Source organism: Ursus americanus, chromosome 4, assembly GCF_024610735.1.
Source record: "Ursus americanus isolate L20-20 chromosome 4, mUrsAme1.1.p, whole genome shotgun sequence".
NCBI lineage: Eukaryota > Metazoa > Chordata > Mammalia > Carnivora > Ursidae > Ursus > Ursus americanus.
Window position 1 is genome coordinate 29,512,057 of NC_142130.1, and position 17,697 is coordinate 29,529,753.

The following is a 17,697-nucleotide window of genomic DNA, read 5'->3' on the forward strand; positions in this document are numbered from 1 at the left end:
AATGCAAAGAAATTGGAATAGCCAAAACACTTAAAAAAAAAACACACACACCAAAATTGGCTGCTTATACATGATCTTATTTCAAGATCCATTTAAAGCTACAGTAATTTGACCATATGATATTGCTGTCGCAATGAGCAAATTGACCAATAAAACAGTACAGAGAATCCGCAAGTGAACACCACATGATAGAGTCTATTGATTTTTGACAGAGAGGCAGGAACTTAAATTTAGTGAAGAAAAAGTGATCTATTTAAACAAACTGCACTGGAACAATTGGATAAACAATGCAAAAAAAGAAAAAAAAAGGAAATTCAATCTATACCCCACATCATATTCAAGAAATAACCCATGATAAATCTTAGACCTAAATATAAAATGTAAAACTACAAAATTTCTTTTTTTAAAGACTTTTTATTTATTTGAGAGAAAGAGAGAGCACAAGCAGGGGGAGGGGGCAGAGAGAGAGGGAGAAGCAGACCCTGAGATCATGACCTGAGCCAAAGTCAGATGCTTATCTGACTGAGCCACCCAGGGCCCCTAAAACTACAAAATTTCTCGAAGAAACATAGGAGAAAATCCTTGTGACCCAGGATTAGGCCAATATTTCTTAGATACAACACCAAAAAGCACAGTGCTTTACAAAAATTTACTAAATTAGATTTTACCAAAATTAAGAGCTTCTCTTCCAAAGATAATGTTTTGAGAATAAAAAACAAATAAACAAAAACACTTCAGAGAAAAAAAGAAAAAAGAATTTGGAGAAAATATTGGCAGATCACAGATCTGATAAGAAGATTGTATCCAAATCATATTTTAAAAACTTTTAAAACTCGGGATGCCTGGGTGGCTCAGTCAGTTGGTCATCTGCCTTCAGCTCAGGTCATGATCCTGGAGTTCCAGGATCAAGTCTTGCATGGGGCTCCCTGCTCAGCAGGGAGTCTGCTTCTCCCTCTGACCCTCCCCCTGCTCGTGCTTTCTCTACCACTCTCTTCCTTTCAAATAAATAAGTAAAAGCTTTCTAAAAAATTAAAAAATAAATAAAACCTTTTAAAACTTAATAATAGGGAAACAAACAAACCAATTACCAATGGGCAAAAGATTTAAACAGACACTTCATCCAGGAAGAATACAGATGGCAAGCAACCCATGAAAAGATATATATCATCTGTCATTAGGGAAATGCAAATTCAAATCACAATGAGATACCACGTCCCCATGACATTCCCACTAAAATTAGTCTAAAACAAAACAAAACAAAACAAAAACCTAACTATATCGAGTGCTGGCAAGAATGTGGAGCAACCGGAACTCTCACACACCACTGGTGAGAATGTAAAATGGTAAAAACATTTTGGAAAACAGTTTCTTAAACATATGCCTAACATATGATCCAGCCATTCCACTCCAGGTATTAACCCAAGAGAAATAAAAGCACATGTCCACACAAAGACTTATACCTGAGTATTCAAGTCAACCTTACTTGTAAGAGCCAAAAACTGGAAACAGTAGAAAGGTCTATCAATAAGTAAATGGATAAACAAATTGTAGTATTTCCATCCAATAGATTCCTACTCAGCAATAAAATGGAATAAATTATTGAGAGATACAACAAGGGTGCATCTCGAAATAATCGTGTTGAGTGAAAGAAACCAGTAAAAAAAAAAAAAAGAGTAACTCCTTTATGACTCCACTTACATGACATTCTACAAGATGCAAACTAATCTACAGGATGGAAGGCAAGTCATCTAGTTGCCTGGGGGGGGGCGGTTGGGGGAGCAGATAGGGCACCAAGGGCAGAGCAGAATGGCAAAGGAAGATGGGGAACTTTTGTGGTGATGGGTATATTCACTATCTTGCGTATGGTGATGGTTCCATGGGTACATACATATGTCAAAACATCAAATTGTACACTTTAAATATATGCAGTTGATTTCATGGCAAGCATACCCCAAGAAAGCTTAATTTTTTTAAAACAGACATGGTCATTTAGGAGCTTAGAATCATGGTCTCATTGAAGAGACACCACTCGAAGAAGAGCAGGGTTTCGATCTGTCTATTTTGCTTCAATATTGTCTAGACCAGCCTCCTCCGCAATCACTCGACACCTGGCCTGCCATACTGCCCATGTGTTGCTCTCTCCACACCTGCCGTTTGAGCTTCCGGGTGAGAAGAGGGGTAAAGATCTGAGTCTGATTTCTTGACTCCTACCAATGGCTTCTGAACCACAAGGGCCCTCGAAGAGAGGACTGAGGGGACTTCGAACTGAAATGGGCCTTTGGGGTTTTCTGGTCCCCCCTTCCATCCAGTGCAAGAATCCCCCTACTTTGAAGGAACCACCATCTAGTATCTGACAATGTCTCCTGGGATGGGAAACTTCCACTGGCCCTGCTCATAAAGTAACCAGCCACATTCCAAGGGGAAGGAACGGAGTAGGACAAGAGGGAGTGAAAGAGTTGTCCCTGAAATCAGCCAGGTTCCATATCCTCTTTCAAAGTGATTCCTTAGGAATCGTCCATTTAGGAAGAAATCAAATCAATGTTGTCAAGGGACAAATACATTTTCTTTGGCCCATGATGGAAAAAGGATGGGCGGAAGGAGAGACAGGCAGATTTGTTAAATAAAACCTGAGTTAGCAACAAATTCTTTAAAAAATAAAAAATAAAAAGCAATTTGCATTCCTGACCCAATAGGCTATTTTTTTTTTTTTTTATGATTTTATTTTCAAGTAATCTCTACACCCAATGTGGGGCTTAAACTCACGATCCCGAGCTCAAGAGCTCCACGCTGTACTGACTGAGCCAACCGAGTGCCCCTCAATGGACTATTTCTGTTCGGTTGGAGTGGTTTTTAAGTCAGTTAGCTCTAACTTCGAGCCCACCTCTTCATGTTTCATCACCTTGGCTTTCCCAATTTTGTGTATTTAAAATCAAGATCCTGGACCTTCCTTCCTCCTGATCAGCATCAGGGCTCATAAGAACTTTGGGTTCTGGGGAGAGAAAAAAGCCCTGTGTAGAAAGACCAGGACTATATCATTTCTATTTCTCCTTGACACCTTTTCATGCTTGGTGATTTCGGCTACTTCTCTGAAGGGAATAATCTCTTAAGCTCTCCATCTAATCTGTTCTCAGACAGGAGTTTAAACTCTCCCCCATTCGAAGTTTATCAGACAGATCTACAGAGACTTTTCCGGGAGGATGTTTACAAAGGACTCTTAGTGTTGCCAAGAAAAGAAAGAAGGGGAAAGATAGGGTTTCGGAAGGGCAGTTTGAGAGGCAGTGAGATTTAAACATAAAAGAACCTTTCTTTGCCTCACTAGCCAGTTGTCCAAAGGCCAGTGGTGGGCCTACTGGTTTGCACCAGGGGCAAATGGCTTCCCTGTTGGAGAGTGTCCCTTATAATCGCTGGAGTTTGCTCTTAGGGTAGAGTCTTGCTCTCTCCTACTGCAGAGCTGGAATCGTTCCAGAGATGAAAGCCTAGAGTTCTATTTGCCCCCATTCCTCTACTTCCCTTACAATCCCTTCATTTCTCTGAGAGGTCTTCTTAAACGGTGATGTCTTGCTTGGTAACAGCGTCCTCTCTACATGACTGCGTAGCACTAGCCATGTAAGGGTAAATTCATTTCCTTTGGGAACAGGGGAATTCGCGAGCACGCTAATCGCCATAGCCAATAAATCATGTGACACTGACACAGAGCCTTTTGAGTATGTCTTCAGTAAGTCAGAATTATTTAGACATTGTGTACCTGTTTAGGTCTTCACGACTCTGAAAGTTCCCATCATAGACATCTCAGTGCATTTGGCTTATTAAGTTTAGGTTCCTATGTGAGAAAAATTCCCCCATATTCAAACACACACTAATACATAGTTAGGTCTGGAGAGCAACTTTCTTTAATGTGTCACTTGAGGGGCTCTATTATTATTTCTAGAAAAACAAACACTTTTACAGCCAGCCTTGGGAAACAGATTTTTCTCTCTGATAAGCGGGACTTCATTTTATCCCAGTAAAAGATACGTTTTCGCCATCATCATCAAGCAGAAGAGAAACGATGCCCTGTGAGCTGCATGGCAAGTTGTATAATCGGAGTTCATCTTAATTAACCAGCTCCATTTTTGAATTGTTAATCTCCATTTCTTTCATTTTAGTCAAGACTACAACTAAATGGATTTCAACAGTGCGTTTCCCCTGCCCCTTTCAATGAACGACTACATTTCAAGCGTCTTCTAGAGGAGAAAATGAATTTATCCCATTTGTCATAAAGCTGAAGTCTTCAGTCGTAGGAAAAAAAGACCTTGTTATTCATGGCAACGTCCCTGCCTGGTGAAAAAGGAAGTCTAAGAGAGAACTTCTAGAGAGCACCTACGGCCAAGGGACCCGAGGGAGGCTGTGTGTCAGGACGGAGGGGAGGGGGGCTGGCATTCCTCAGGAAATTTCCACACAGGCTCGATAAACAGGGAAATCGGAAGCTCGAGTCTTCAAGGCACGTAACCTATCCACGCGAAGAAAAGTTGGGAACCAAATTTTACTTTTCCTGGCACTGCTTTCAGCACACACGCCCACATGCACGCACGTATTTTTTTAGTCTTTATTTTTTGAGCAGTTTTAGGTTCGTGGATTTTTTTTAAAGAAGAAAAACCATGAGTCCCCACGTTTTGCCGCGAAAGACCTCCAAGAACAAAGAGTAGCAGTGAGATTATTGAGAATTAAGCAAAATCCTAGAACAGGCTTCATCTGCCCTCGTTACTTCCACCCACCACTGGGTGGTGGTGTGATTGAAACCTTCTTTCCAGGTACACTGGCCTCGGATCTCCCCCATTCTCCCCAGGTCACCGGTGTCGCTGGCTGGGAAGTGTGAGTGTGTGTGTGTGTGTGTGTGTGTGTCTTTTGAATCAATAGAATGCTGTCCCGATTGAATGTCATCTGCAGCCATCCTGAGCGAGGGGATTGTTCTGCCCTTTTCAATCAACAGCTTTCCATCTAGAGGACACAGAGGTGGCTTAGAAAGAGGTCACCACGGGGCATGAGGCCACCACTATGGCCCTGAGCTTGTTTTATGCCACCAGGCATTGTCAGCCCAAGGGAATGAAATGAAAGCATCTCAATTAAATTTTAATCATGCACATAGGTCCCCTCCTCTGTCACACAGAAAATCAAAACCCTTACTGTCGCCTGGTGTGAAGAATCAACCCCTCCGAGCTCTAAGTTTCGTAAGAGTTTTGCCTACCAATGTGCCACATTTTTTTTTTTTAAGATTTTATTTTTAAGTAATCCCTACATCCATCGTGGGACTTGAACTCACAACCCCGAGATCAAGAGTTGCATGCTCTACTGACTGAGCCAGTCAGGCACCCCAATGTGCTTTTATTAACTAATTCAGTTTCCCTTTTTCATTAATCAAAGCTACTAATGGGAGCAGCTAACTGTAATCGAGGGCTTACTGGGGACCAACCCCAACAACTCTGTGAGGTGGGTATTATTACTGTCCTTATTTTAAGGCAAGAAAATAACGGTTCAGAGACATCAGGTAGCTCCATCAAAGTCACTCGGCGAGGAAGTGGATGAGCAGGGCCTTGACCCCAGATCTGTCTGCTGTCAAAGCTCAGGGGATTCCTCACATTTCCATTTGGCCCAGCGAAGCTCCTGGTTTGAATGAGGTGGTCGCTGGTATAATCGCACAGCCAAAAGCAAGAAAAAGACCGGGGGTGGGGGGTGTCTCAGTGAGACTGCAACCCATATCCGAGCAAATGCGGAATTCCCATTAAGCTCTTTGAAATATTGAAAATTGTTCACAGACCTCCTCTCATCGTCCACGTCAGTAACACCTGTAACTATCCCTGCAAGTCTATGGGCTCAGAGATAGTCACTTGCTAAGTCCCATCCCATCATCTAAGAGCCAGTTCGGCTGTCAGTGGGCTGTGAGGTGGGTGTATGTACAAGGCTCCTAGCTCCCCCCTCCACTGAGGGAGAAGGAGTACATGGCTGTAAACAAGACATTCTCCTTCTTTTCCTTCACAAAATTGCTTTCCTGGGATTCTATCCCTCACTGCCCGAGGACCAAAGTCTTCAGCCTTGACTAACAGAGAGCAGAAAATTCTCTTTTTTTTTTTTTAAAGATTTTATTTATTTATTTGACAGAGAGGGACAGCCAGCGAGAGAGGGAACACAAGCAGGGGAAGTGGGAGAGGAAGAAGCAGGCTCCCAGCAGGGGAGCCCGATGTGGGACTCGATGTGGGACTCGATCCCAGAACGCGGGGATCACGCCCTGAGCCGAAGCAGACGCTTAACGACTGCGCCACCCAGGCACCCAGAAAATTCTCTTTTTTTAAATAATTCCTTCAGTCGTATGCTATTACCAGCATGGGACCTAGTGTCTCCGAGATTTTGGAGATACAACATGCTGACTGCTTCTGGCCATTTTGAAACAATCTAGGATCTAAACCCACAGGCCAAGGAATACAAAGCGAGAGCTGGGCCATCCATCATGAGCGGTCGGCAGGAAGGGTGCTTTCTCCCACCTCAGAGGTGGGAGTGCGGCGGGGGCAGAAGAATGTGAACATTTAACTAGATCTTACTGGAACTTAAAAAAGGAATTAATATCAAAAGGTCTTTGAGACAAGCCGAGTCGATGTTGAAAATAATATTTGAGGAGCACCATGAACCCAGCTTCTCTTTCAGATAAACCGGCCGAGGAGCTGACGTCTCTGTTGACTGTTAGCGGCTGGGGGCCTGGCCCCGGCTGATTCATCCCTGTGTCCCCACAGCGCCTAATAGACAACTTGGCACCCTGGAGTATTATGGAAATATTGGCTTTATTACTAAAAATAAAGTCCAGAAGCTCTAGGGTTGGCCCTGGAAAGAAACTGGCTAGGGGCAGGATGGGGGTATGGGGAAGGCAGCTTCAGGAACCTTCCATATCGAGGACTCGCCTTCTCCTTGGAGGGGTCTGAAGACCACCATGATGGTCCCAGGGGAGGGAGGGCTGAATTCCCCTCACACGCTGGCCCCAAACATCTTGCCGGGTGAGGCCTGGAGCCTGCTGAAGGGGGCCTAGAGCATTAGAAACAGATTCTGCCACGGGAATAGGAAACCACAGGCGGCCCTTGGGTTAGGGCCATAATGTGTATTTTAGACCATAAATCTATATTTTTATGATATAGTTAGAAATATACTTAAAGCAAAACAAGAAATCCTATGCATCCGATTGCAGGAGTGATACTCCTTGACCCCATCACCGACCACTCAAAGAAAGGGAATCCATTTTAGGGTCAACCTCAGAACAAAACGTTTGCACTCTCTGTATACTGGAGGGGGGTCCCCCGACGGCAGCGCCATCCTCAGAAAAAAGTTCCTATTTGCAAACCAGGAAACGACATAACAAAATAAATCACAGCCTCTGCCACCCGTCTTCTCCAGCCTCAAAATTTCGTGGTCGTCACAACCACCAGTCTCTCGTGGAGTTTACAATAATGTCATCCATGCGAACCTGCAAAGTAAAGGTCTGCCAGCTAGGTCCTGCCTTTCTTGGTTCGATACACCGTGTTCCACCTTACGTTTCATTTTGTAGAAGGACGTCGGTGTCTCTGAAAGTTCGGAAGCCCCTCCCTAGACCAGTAAAGGGAGGTTGAGCCTTCTGGCCAGGCCAGTTGCCCAGGACCGCCAGGCCCCCAAGACCCACCCACCCACAGACGTGTCCCTGTTCTTGCAGCACGAAATAGGAACACCAGGTCTCGATTCACCCCGGAAGCACTGGAGCTGAGGCTGGCGGGAGGAAGCTCCCAGACAAAGCCCTTGCCTCGCCGACTCCCCAGCTCTCTGCCTTCCGGTGGTTTTCCCGGGTCTGAGGAAAGACGTTTCCCTTCTAAAGTGGAAGGGCCCCGTGGGTGCGTCCGCCACCCCCTGGTCTAAACCGAGGGAGGGGCAGTCATCAGAAACCCTGGGAGGGAGAACTTTCTCACGCACGACAGCCCAGTGACTGCTGAGATGATCGGACATCAACCCCGTACATCAGCGCCAGACCTAGTCGCACCCCATATTTACATATAGGGAAACTGAGGCCCAGGGAGGGAAGTGACTTACCCAAGGTCACACCCCACATGTTCCTTTTGCTCCGCATCCCCTCCTCCTTCCATGACGGCCCACCTCCTCACTTGTCATGCCGATCCGCTTTGAGGTGAGAGGGTTAACCTTCATTGTGAAAAGATATTAGTAGTGATTTATGGTCTTAAATGTGGCTAATGGCAGAAATAAAATGATAATGAGAAAGCAACACATGCTTTCCAAGTGACTGTTCGCCAGAGCGAACATTAAGCCTGATTTGATCACAGCCATTAGAGATTTCAGCTGAACATTACAGGGGGTTTCTGCTGAATTTGTCTGATGGATGTGGCAGGGTCAGCTGCAAGGGATAAAGAACCATCCCTGAAATGTCCAACTAGACAAAATTTTATCAATTATAGGTATAAGAGAATTTGAAGTGCTACATGTAAATCAAACTATTTCTAAAATGAAGCAGTTATTTTTCAAAATTCATTTGTATAATACAAGCAGTTTTACCTTTATTGGCCTTTCTCATAAGTAAAAAGCTACTTGGGGAGGGTAGATTTTATTTATTGTTTCAGATGTGGGGTTTTATAAAGTGAGAGACACCTATATGGAGAGCTTTAAGCCTGGAAGTCACCTTAGAGACTCTATGGGTCAACCCCTTCATTTTCCAAACGAGGCAGCTGGGGTCCAGAAAGGGGAAGTGACTGTCCCAAGGTCACACAGCAATCAACATCAGAGCTAGAACTATGAAAACGCCTCCGGATCCAGGTCAAGGCGTTATTTGGTTAAAAGCCAGCAGAACTCCCTGCCCTGTGAGTTGCAGGAACAAGATTACAGTAATGAAAATACAAAGGAGCACAGTCTACTTCCTTTATAAGTCTTTTATTTTGCTTTTAAAAATACAATATCGTTCCTCAATTTCAAAAAAACTTTAAATAGCATACAGTAAGACACTTGCAATCAAAACAGAGAGAAGAAAGAAAGAAAGAAAGAAAGAAAGAAAGAAAGAAAGAAAGAAGAAAGAAAGAAAGAAAGAAAGAAAGAAAGAAAGAAAGAAAGAAAGAAAGAAAGAAAAAGAAAGAGAAGGACGGAAGGAGTGAAGGAAGGAAGGAAAGAAGGGAAGTGGGAAGGAAGGAAGGAAGGAGGGAGGGTGTAAGAGAGGTGGGAGAGAGGAAGAAAGGAAAGAAGGAACGAAGGTAGGCAAGCAAAAATAAGAATGCATGTATGATGCATGTATGTGAGTGTGTGTGTGTGAGTGTGTGTGTGGTCTGTGTGTTAGGGGAGGGGTGATCAAAGAGTACATATTTGGGGTGAAATCAAAACCTCTAGTAAGAACAGTCACTAAAATTGATTTAGATCTGCATGTCCTGGTAATAAAATTTTCATTTGCTTATTTATTTCCAAAAAACCCTGCAATGGAAGTGTAACTAGAGAGTCTCCTCTCTCGCCTGTCATCCTACCACATCTTCCTACACACCGGCCTGAGAACCACAGAGCAACACTGCAGCCCTCCGGAGCTGAAAGGCTCCTCAGCCACCACCAAGCCCAGCCTTCCCGCTGACAAGGACAACCGGAACCCAGAGAGAGAGGGAAATTGCCCTGGTAACGTCAGAGTCCAAGAAAAGGCAAGGGGGAATGCTGGAGAGACACCGGACACTCAGGTCTGAGTTTCAGCGACGGTAATGATTAAAAAAATTTTTGGTAACTTGTTTTTACAAATACTCCAGTTGCATAGCAACAGACGGCATCCCCGATCTTCCCTAGCCATCTCCCTGAGAACCTTGAGCCTGAAGGTCCCAGAACTTCTTCCTTCCGGGGTGTTTTATTAGGTACAATATCCTTTCATGCCTGGCATGTCCCATGGTACTGCAGCTAATCCCTGGGAGGCAAAGGGCAGAACTGGAAATGGGGCTTCGGAGAGTCAGACTGGGCCAAGGTCACACGGCCTGGCAGTGCTGCCGGTGGATCAGCTCCTGGCTGTGAATCAGGCTCTTGATGGCAAGTCCACTGTCTCCTCTCTGTGTTGTGCCCCCAACCCCCGCCCCCGAGAGGAAGCAGAGAGTGCGCCCCGCTGCCCACTGACAACAACCCTGCAAGGACGTTGCGACAGCTGGTCGGGGTGCCAGCTCCACGGTCAAAGTGCCATCTCTTATAAGCATTAAACATCTAAACATAGGGGAGTTTAGTGAAATGCTTGTTTTAAAGGGAGATAGTTATTTATTTATTTATTTACTCATTTATTTATTCATTTATTTCAAGGTAAAAGATTCGAAGGCTTCACGTTTGAAGTTTTACAGAACACCGATGGATACGACAGGTGACCCGCAAACCTCATGGGGCTTCTGGGAGTTAGGTTAACACTTTACAAAACTTCAAAATGAGATCATGGGCTTTAGGTGAAGCAAGAATTGAGAGACACATAGGAAAAAGTAAAGCAATTGTCAAGCATGGGTCGGGGAAGATTACCTCTGTAGTCAGAATATTACCTCTGGGCCTGAGGCTTAAAGTCAAAACTAATAATAATAATCTAGCATGTTGGTTCAATTTGAGTATGAGAAGCCAGGGTCTACAGGCGGCTGAACGAGGCGTTCAGCCTGCTGGGGCATCCATGGAGACATTGTTGGAGACAAGGATAACTGGAAGCAGAGAGATCCCAGCTGGGGCATCACCCCCACCTACCCCCCCATTCTGAATTTTCAATACTGGCGGTTAGAAAAAGTGTCTCCATCTTGTAAACACAGCAAATTTGATCTGGAAGTCATTGAGAAAACATAAACACGGAGCCTCATGCGGTCATGTTTACACTGCTCCAGCCCCGGTGAAAGATGAGCTGGTTAGGGAAGGATTGGTTTTTTTCAAAGACGCTTTTCTTTTTTTTTTTTTTTAATGAAAATCCCAGGAAGCACACGTTACCATGAAGACCAAAATCCCGACGGAGAGACCACGAGAGCATGAAGCAGCGTTGCTTAGGCACTCACAGACATAATGGCACATTCACTCGGGCTGAGTTCTGCTATTGCAGAAGCTGATTTACCAAAAAGTCAGTTGCTTTTGAAGTGGAAATTAACAGAACCGGAACAGCTTCTAAACTACACCCTTAGTTAATAATACGGTTTCATGACTATTTCGTGTTTCCCGAATCCATTCCAAATTTGCGCGGACCCAGAATTCAGTCCGGTTCCCTTCATTTAACCAACACAGAAGTGGAGGCCCAGGTGGGGAAGTGACTTACTTCAGGTCACAGAGCTTGTTAGTGCCAGAGGTAAAAAGAGGACAATGATCTCCTGATGTCAACTGCGTCTTTCAGAACATGTCTCTTCCAGATGTTGCTATTTACCGAACACTCTGGCCCAAAGGCATTTATTTGGTATTGTGATCTCTATGGAGCAGGTAATGGGTGTTATTCCATAACTGGGGGCATCAAAGAAATGCCACATGATTGTTCTATAAATAAATTAATTCTGATTAGGATCACCCAGCCCTGGGTTGGTGGAGAAATTCACCAGCTCAGGCACGAGTGAATGGGGCTCGTCCCAGAAGCCGTAGGAGGAGCACCCACTCGGGGGACAAGGAGGGACCCAAGGTGCGCCAGTGGCATAGCTGTAAGGGCCTCTGGTTATTGATGTCCTTGCACCTCAAGGTCTATACAGGCCATTAGCTCACCCACTCCTGGGCCGTGATGTCTGCAGAAGATGCGGGCTCCTGCGCTCCCCAAGGCTCTGCCTCCACTCTGGGGCCCTGGGAGAAAGGGAAGTAAGAGCCTGGAATCCAAACCACTTCTCTTCTAAGTTGGGAGGACCTCTTCAGCCCACTTTCTCTCCACTCCCCTGATTCTCTCTCTTCTGCTCCTGCTCCCCAGCCTTCCCGGCTGCCTCCTTCCTAGGTTAGCACAATCTTTGCCAAAGCCAGGCCGGAAAGGGAGAGAATTATCTTGAAGAACCCCAGCTTTCAACCCTATGCCCAAGGAGTTCTGAAACAAGGAAACCCAAAAGACCTATCTACCTAAAATGAGCAAGGGAAAAATACAATAAGAACAAATTCCAAATGGACATCTCAGGGAATTCCCCTGCTGTTGGTATATGCCATGTTTACCATGCAGAGTTCGGATCCTTTTGTAATGATACAATGATGCACTTGGTACAACACCTGGTGGTCTACCCAGCACTTTCAGACTCACCCCCTGGTTTCAGCCTCAAACACCAAAGGTCAGTCTTGTCACCCCATTTCAGGTGAGGAGACTGGGGCTTAGTGAAGTGATGAGATATTTGTGGTTCCTTTTTCCTGGTCCTGAGAAAAGGGTGGCAAACCATGCGTGTCAAATACCCTCTGAACTTGGCCGAACTCTCAGTAAACCGGTGCTTGTTAATGCCACTCCGTGATCTATTTCCTCCTTCAGTTTTAAACAGCCGGATGAACTTAGGTGAAACAACCAAACGCAACTTACGACATTCTTCTGGGGTGAGCTCCATTGTTTTTGTTCACTCAGCTTCAAGGTTAAAGAAAAAGGACCAGAGATCATAAACAATCTCCCTACTTTTGTTCCTCCTCTGCATTTGAAGGTTTTGGAAAGAAATTCAGTGAATGATGAAAAGAATTGTTTAAATTCCCCAGGGTTATTTGGATAAGGTCTTTGTACCCTGGTGCCAAGACTCCTGAGACTGTCCTCAATCTCTGTTTGTCACCACACCCCGGCCTGATCTGCGCCTTCAAGGTGCTGGGTCACTGACTTGTGTCAACTTCTTCATCTCCCTGGAGACACACATTACAAACCTAGAAGAGCTATGGTCTCAGTGTGTCCCCCAAGATTCATACGTTGAAACCCTAGCCCCCAACATCATGGTAGCAGGAGCTGGGGCCTTTGGGAGGTGATGAGGTCGTGAGGGCCCGGCCTTCATGAATGGGATTAGTGCTTTTAATAAAAGGGACCGCCCAGAGCTCCCTCAGCCCTTCTGCCATGTGAGGACACCGTGAGAAGATGGGCTTCCATAAACCCCAAAGCAAGCCCTTAACAGACACCATCTCTTGGACTTCCAGCCCCCAGAACTGTGAGACATACATTTCTGTTGTTTGTAAGCCACCCAGCCTGCTGGATTCTGAGATAGCAGCCAAACTAAGCCAGTCCCTCGGGGCCTCCAGTCACCCAGCAAACCTTTTCTGAGCAGGCACGACGTGCGGGGCATCGTTCCGGCGCGTGGGGATTCAGTCACGGAGTCCCTGGCCACGTGGAGCTCCTGTTCTGGTAGAGGGAGAGCAGGACAGACGGCGAAGAGAAGTAAATGATATTCCAGGGGATGGTAGCGACATGAAGAAAATACAGTTGACCCTTGAACAACTCAGAGGTTTGGAGCACCGACCACCTGGACCGTCAAAAATCCACATATAACTTCCGACTCCCCCAAAACATAACTACGAACAGCCTACCGTTGCCTGGAAGCCCGCCGATAGAATAAATCGTCGATTAACACACATTTTGTGCATTGCATGTATTAAGTGCTGCGTTCTTACCATAAAGTAAGCTAGAGGAAAGAAAATGTTAAGAAAATCATGAGGAAGTAGGGTGCCTGAGTGGCTCAGTCATTAAACGTCTGCCTTCGGCTCAGGGCGTGATCCCAGGGTTCTGGGATCGAGCCCCACGTCAGGCTCCCTGTTTCGCTGGGAGCCTGCTTCTTCCTCTCCCACTCCCCCTGCTTGTGTTCCCTCTCTCGCTGGCTGTCTCTGTCAAATAAATAAATAAAATCTTTAAAAAAAAAAATCTGTGTATAAGTGGGCCTGCACTGTTCAAGCCTGTGTTGTTCAAGAGTCAACCGTACGGCGGGGTAAGGGAGATCTTCTTCGACAGAATAATGTCTCCGAATGTCGTCTAGTGACACTGATTGTCAGGACTCAGAACCACTGTTACTACTATCTATTCCATTCCAGAGACATGCTAGGTCTGTGAACAGCAGGACCATGTACTAATCAGCACGAATGTCCCCTGAAGGCTGTGCCCATTCACAAAAGCCCCACGACAGAGACCACAATATCCAGGACGGTAGCCCTTAGAAAGAGCGAGATCAATTTCCACTTGTACTGTGATTGGAAGCTTTTCATAACCCATCATTAGGTGAAAAGAGCAAGTTGCAGAACAAAACGCAGGATATGATCCCACTCACGTAGAAAACCTATGAGCTAGCTTATTCATAAGTCTACCAGTGCATGCATGTAGATTCTAGAAGGATACACCGAAACCATTGAGAGAGGTGTCATCTGGGTACAAGTCAAAGAGGATCGGATTGTGGTTAGGGTAAGGGTAAAGAAAGGGTGGGGCTTGGGCTTTTAATTCTGAATTTATATTTCATTTGAACTTTTCAAAAATTAAAAATAAACCATATATTGTGTAGGTTTAAAGAAGTTAACCGAAAAGCAATGTTACCTGGCCATGACTGTCTAAAGTCTCAAGTCTAAAGTCTCAACTCTAGCATCCTTCTAGGATGTGACCTTGCTCAACTCACTGACACTTGCCCCAGGGCCACCACGGTCAGGTGTGCGGGCTGTACACTGCACAATGCAAGGGGGAACCATTCACACAGTGCCCCCTTGACTGTGAAACGTGGGACTCATCCTCTCCAAGACTTTTCTTCCCCCCTCCAACCCCATGCCATCACATGCTCTATGGTCACCATTTCCAAGATACGAGATATCCTTCTCTGCCCTTTATATACTCTGGTCCCTTTCTTAGGAAAATATTTCTTTACCTTCTCCATCCACAATCTCTTATTCTTTCCAGACCTAGTTCAAATAGCTCTGTTCTTCAAAGGTCATTTTGACTCCCCAGGAGAATGTGTTCCTTTACTTTGTCCCTACCACTACCACCTCTCTTATGATATTGCTTTGCCAATTTTCCCAGTGAACATCTTGGGGACAAAAACTTAATGTCCTATTCATTTTGGCTTGCTCAGAACTGATAGCATGAAGTATGAGCAATGGAATAAATGAGGAAACACCAGTGGCAACCCTACAACTTTGGTTTTTAGATCGATCATCCGAAATTTTTTCACTCTTAGACCAATTCAGTTTCTCAAACTGTTCTGCAAAACATCTCTCTTAACAGGTTAATTCTGAATGTTAAAAAGAGGCTCCATGCATGAATTTTAGGGAAATGCCATATTATAGGTAAAGAGTTCCTTTATCTAGTCTTCTCAGAGGATTTCATATGCTAATAATCATATTGAATTGCCAAGAAGGGGAAACAGAAAACCAGTTCCAAACTTATTTGACCATTACTCTGCTTTTTCACAAATATATCTCCATTCAAGAGATTTCCTGTGTCTCTATGTCCCATACTCCCTAACCAAGAAAGAGGGAAGCAACTAATTCATGCATTAAGAAGCAGTGGAAGGAAAAGAGGGAGGGAAGTCTGCCACAAAACCTCGGAGAACCTTCGGGGTTGAGCTAACGTGTGGATGCAATTTGGTTGGCAGTGGGCAGACACAGGAAGATGTCAAATAGAGGCTTTGCGTGTGCGAAAGTCACCCTGGAATCCCTGGAGAAAAAGGACTGATAGGGAGCACGGGTGGATGAATCAGAAGACGGGTGAGGGGCTGTTGCTGTAGTCCTGGCTAGCAGTGACAGTGCCTTCGTATGAAGCAGTGGCAGTGGAATTGAGAGACAGAGACACAGAGAGACAAAGAGCCCAAGCCAGAGCCAGAGTGCGGCAGAAACACAGAAATGGAAAGACGGAGCAGAAAAAAAGAGACAGGAACAGAGGGGGTGTGCTGGGTGGCTCAGTGGGTTAAGCATCTACCCTCAGCTTAGGTCATGATCCCGGGGTCCTGGGATTGAGTCCCACATCAGGCTCCCCACTCAGCGGGGAGTCTGCTCTCCCTCGTGCTCTGCCCCTCCCCCATTTGTGCCCTCTCTCTCTCTCTCTCCCTCTCTCTCATATTCTCAAATAAATAAGTAAAGTCTTAGAGAGAGAGAGAGAGAGAGAGAGAGACTTCCAGAGGAAGTTACAAAGTGGAATTAGCAGGACTGAGGACTCAATCACCAATTAAATTGTACTGGGAGAGGTAGGAGGGGCTCAGGCAAAGCTGAGACTAGCAAAATTGAAGGGGATGTCAAAAAACTCAGGAATCAGGATAAATATTTCAATGCGATGGTTTTTTTTTTTTAAGTTTATTTTTTTTAGTAATCTCTATAGCCAACGTGGGGCTCGAACTCCACCCCAAGATCAAGGGTCGCACGCTCTTCCAGCTGAGGCAGCCAGGCGCCCCTTCGTGCAGTATTTATAAAAATTGATGCAAAACACTTGTGATATAGAAAATATTAAATTTTAGAATAAAGACAGGATGTGTTTATTTACTGAGTTTTTACTTCCGCCCTCATTGTGCAATACGGCTCAGCAAGGCACTGAATGTAGGCTGAGCCCTGGGTTACGGAATCGCGGTACTTGAAAAACAGTCCGTGGGAGAAGGAACTGATTGGGGGTAGAAGTTGGTGGGTGTTACTTTGGTTCTTACAGGGGCTCAGACCCTCGAGCTGCAGCGGAGGGCTACCTAGTGCAGGAATAAAGAACAATCTCTGAGAGCGTGTGGTGAGAGAGGGAATTTTGGCTCAAGGCTGAGACCACCAAATTCACTCTCTTCTCAAAATGGACTGTAACCTCTACTTAGCTTCCCCACATCAAATGGAAAGTGGCAGGAGGGTGTTCCAGAAAAAAGCACATTGCTTAAGCAGTTCAAATTGTGGATCATACCATCCCAGACCTCCACCCAGGTGCCCAAGCCCAAGCTGTGACCATCATAATTAGGCTCCTTCACCAATTTCTCCCCTTCCCCCCTCCTTCCCCTCCCCCCTTTCCTTCCCCACACCCTCTCCCTCTCTCCCAGTCCCTCTCCCCCTTCCCCTCCTCCTCTGCCCCTCCTTCCCCTCCCCCCTTTCCTTCCCCACACCCTCTCCCTCTCTCCCAGCCACTCTCCCCCTTCCCCTCCTCCTCTGCCCCTCCTTCCCCTCCTCCTCTTCCCTTCCCCCGCCCCTCCTTCTTCTCTTTGCCTTCTCTGGGGAGGGAAATGATGGTGATGGTGAGGATGCCGAGTGGGAAGGAGGAGGGAGAGGGAAACAATAGCACTGGAGGATGAAGGGAGGAAACGAAAGAGGCTGAGAGGAAGAAAGGAGAGAAAGAGGAAGAGAGCAGTTGAAGAGAAGACACAGTGCTAAGTCAGACCATTGGTTCTCTAAATTATGAATCAGCTATTTCAGGTCAGTGTCGCGGCTGAAAGCTGCTCTCCGCAGCCCGGCCTCCATGGGCCGCGGTGACAAACGGAAGAGAGATGGCCCACTGATTCCAACTTCACTGTGTTTTTTAGTCAGGAAAGAGGTCCCCCTCCAGGGCACCTAGCCGCGCCCCTGACCTCCCCACAGGCACCAGCCTGGGACCGAGAGGGCCGTTCTTGCGCACTGAGCCGGGGTCTGCACCCAGCCCCCAAGCTAGGTCTGTGGGTTCTCCTGAAGTCCCAGGGAGTACGAGCACTCCAGGGCTTAGTAGCTCAGGGGAATCACTGCTTTCTCCTCTTTAGCAGGAGAGAGAGAGAGAGAGAGAGAGAGAGACAGAGGGTCCACCGGTGACGATACCATTGCTACCGTGACTCTCACATTTATCTCTAACAACCAGTCTCA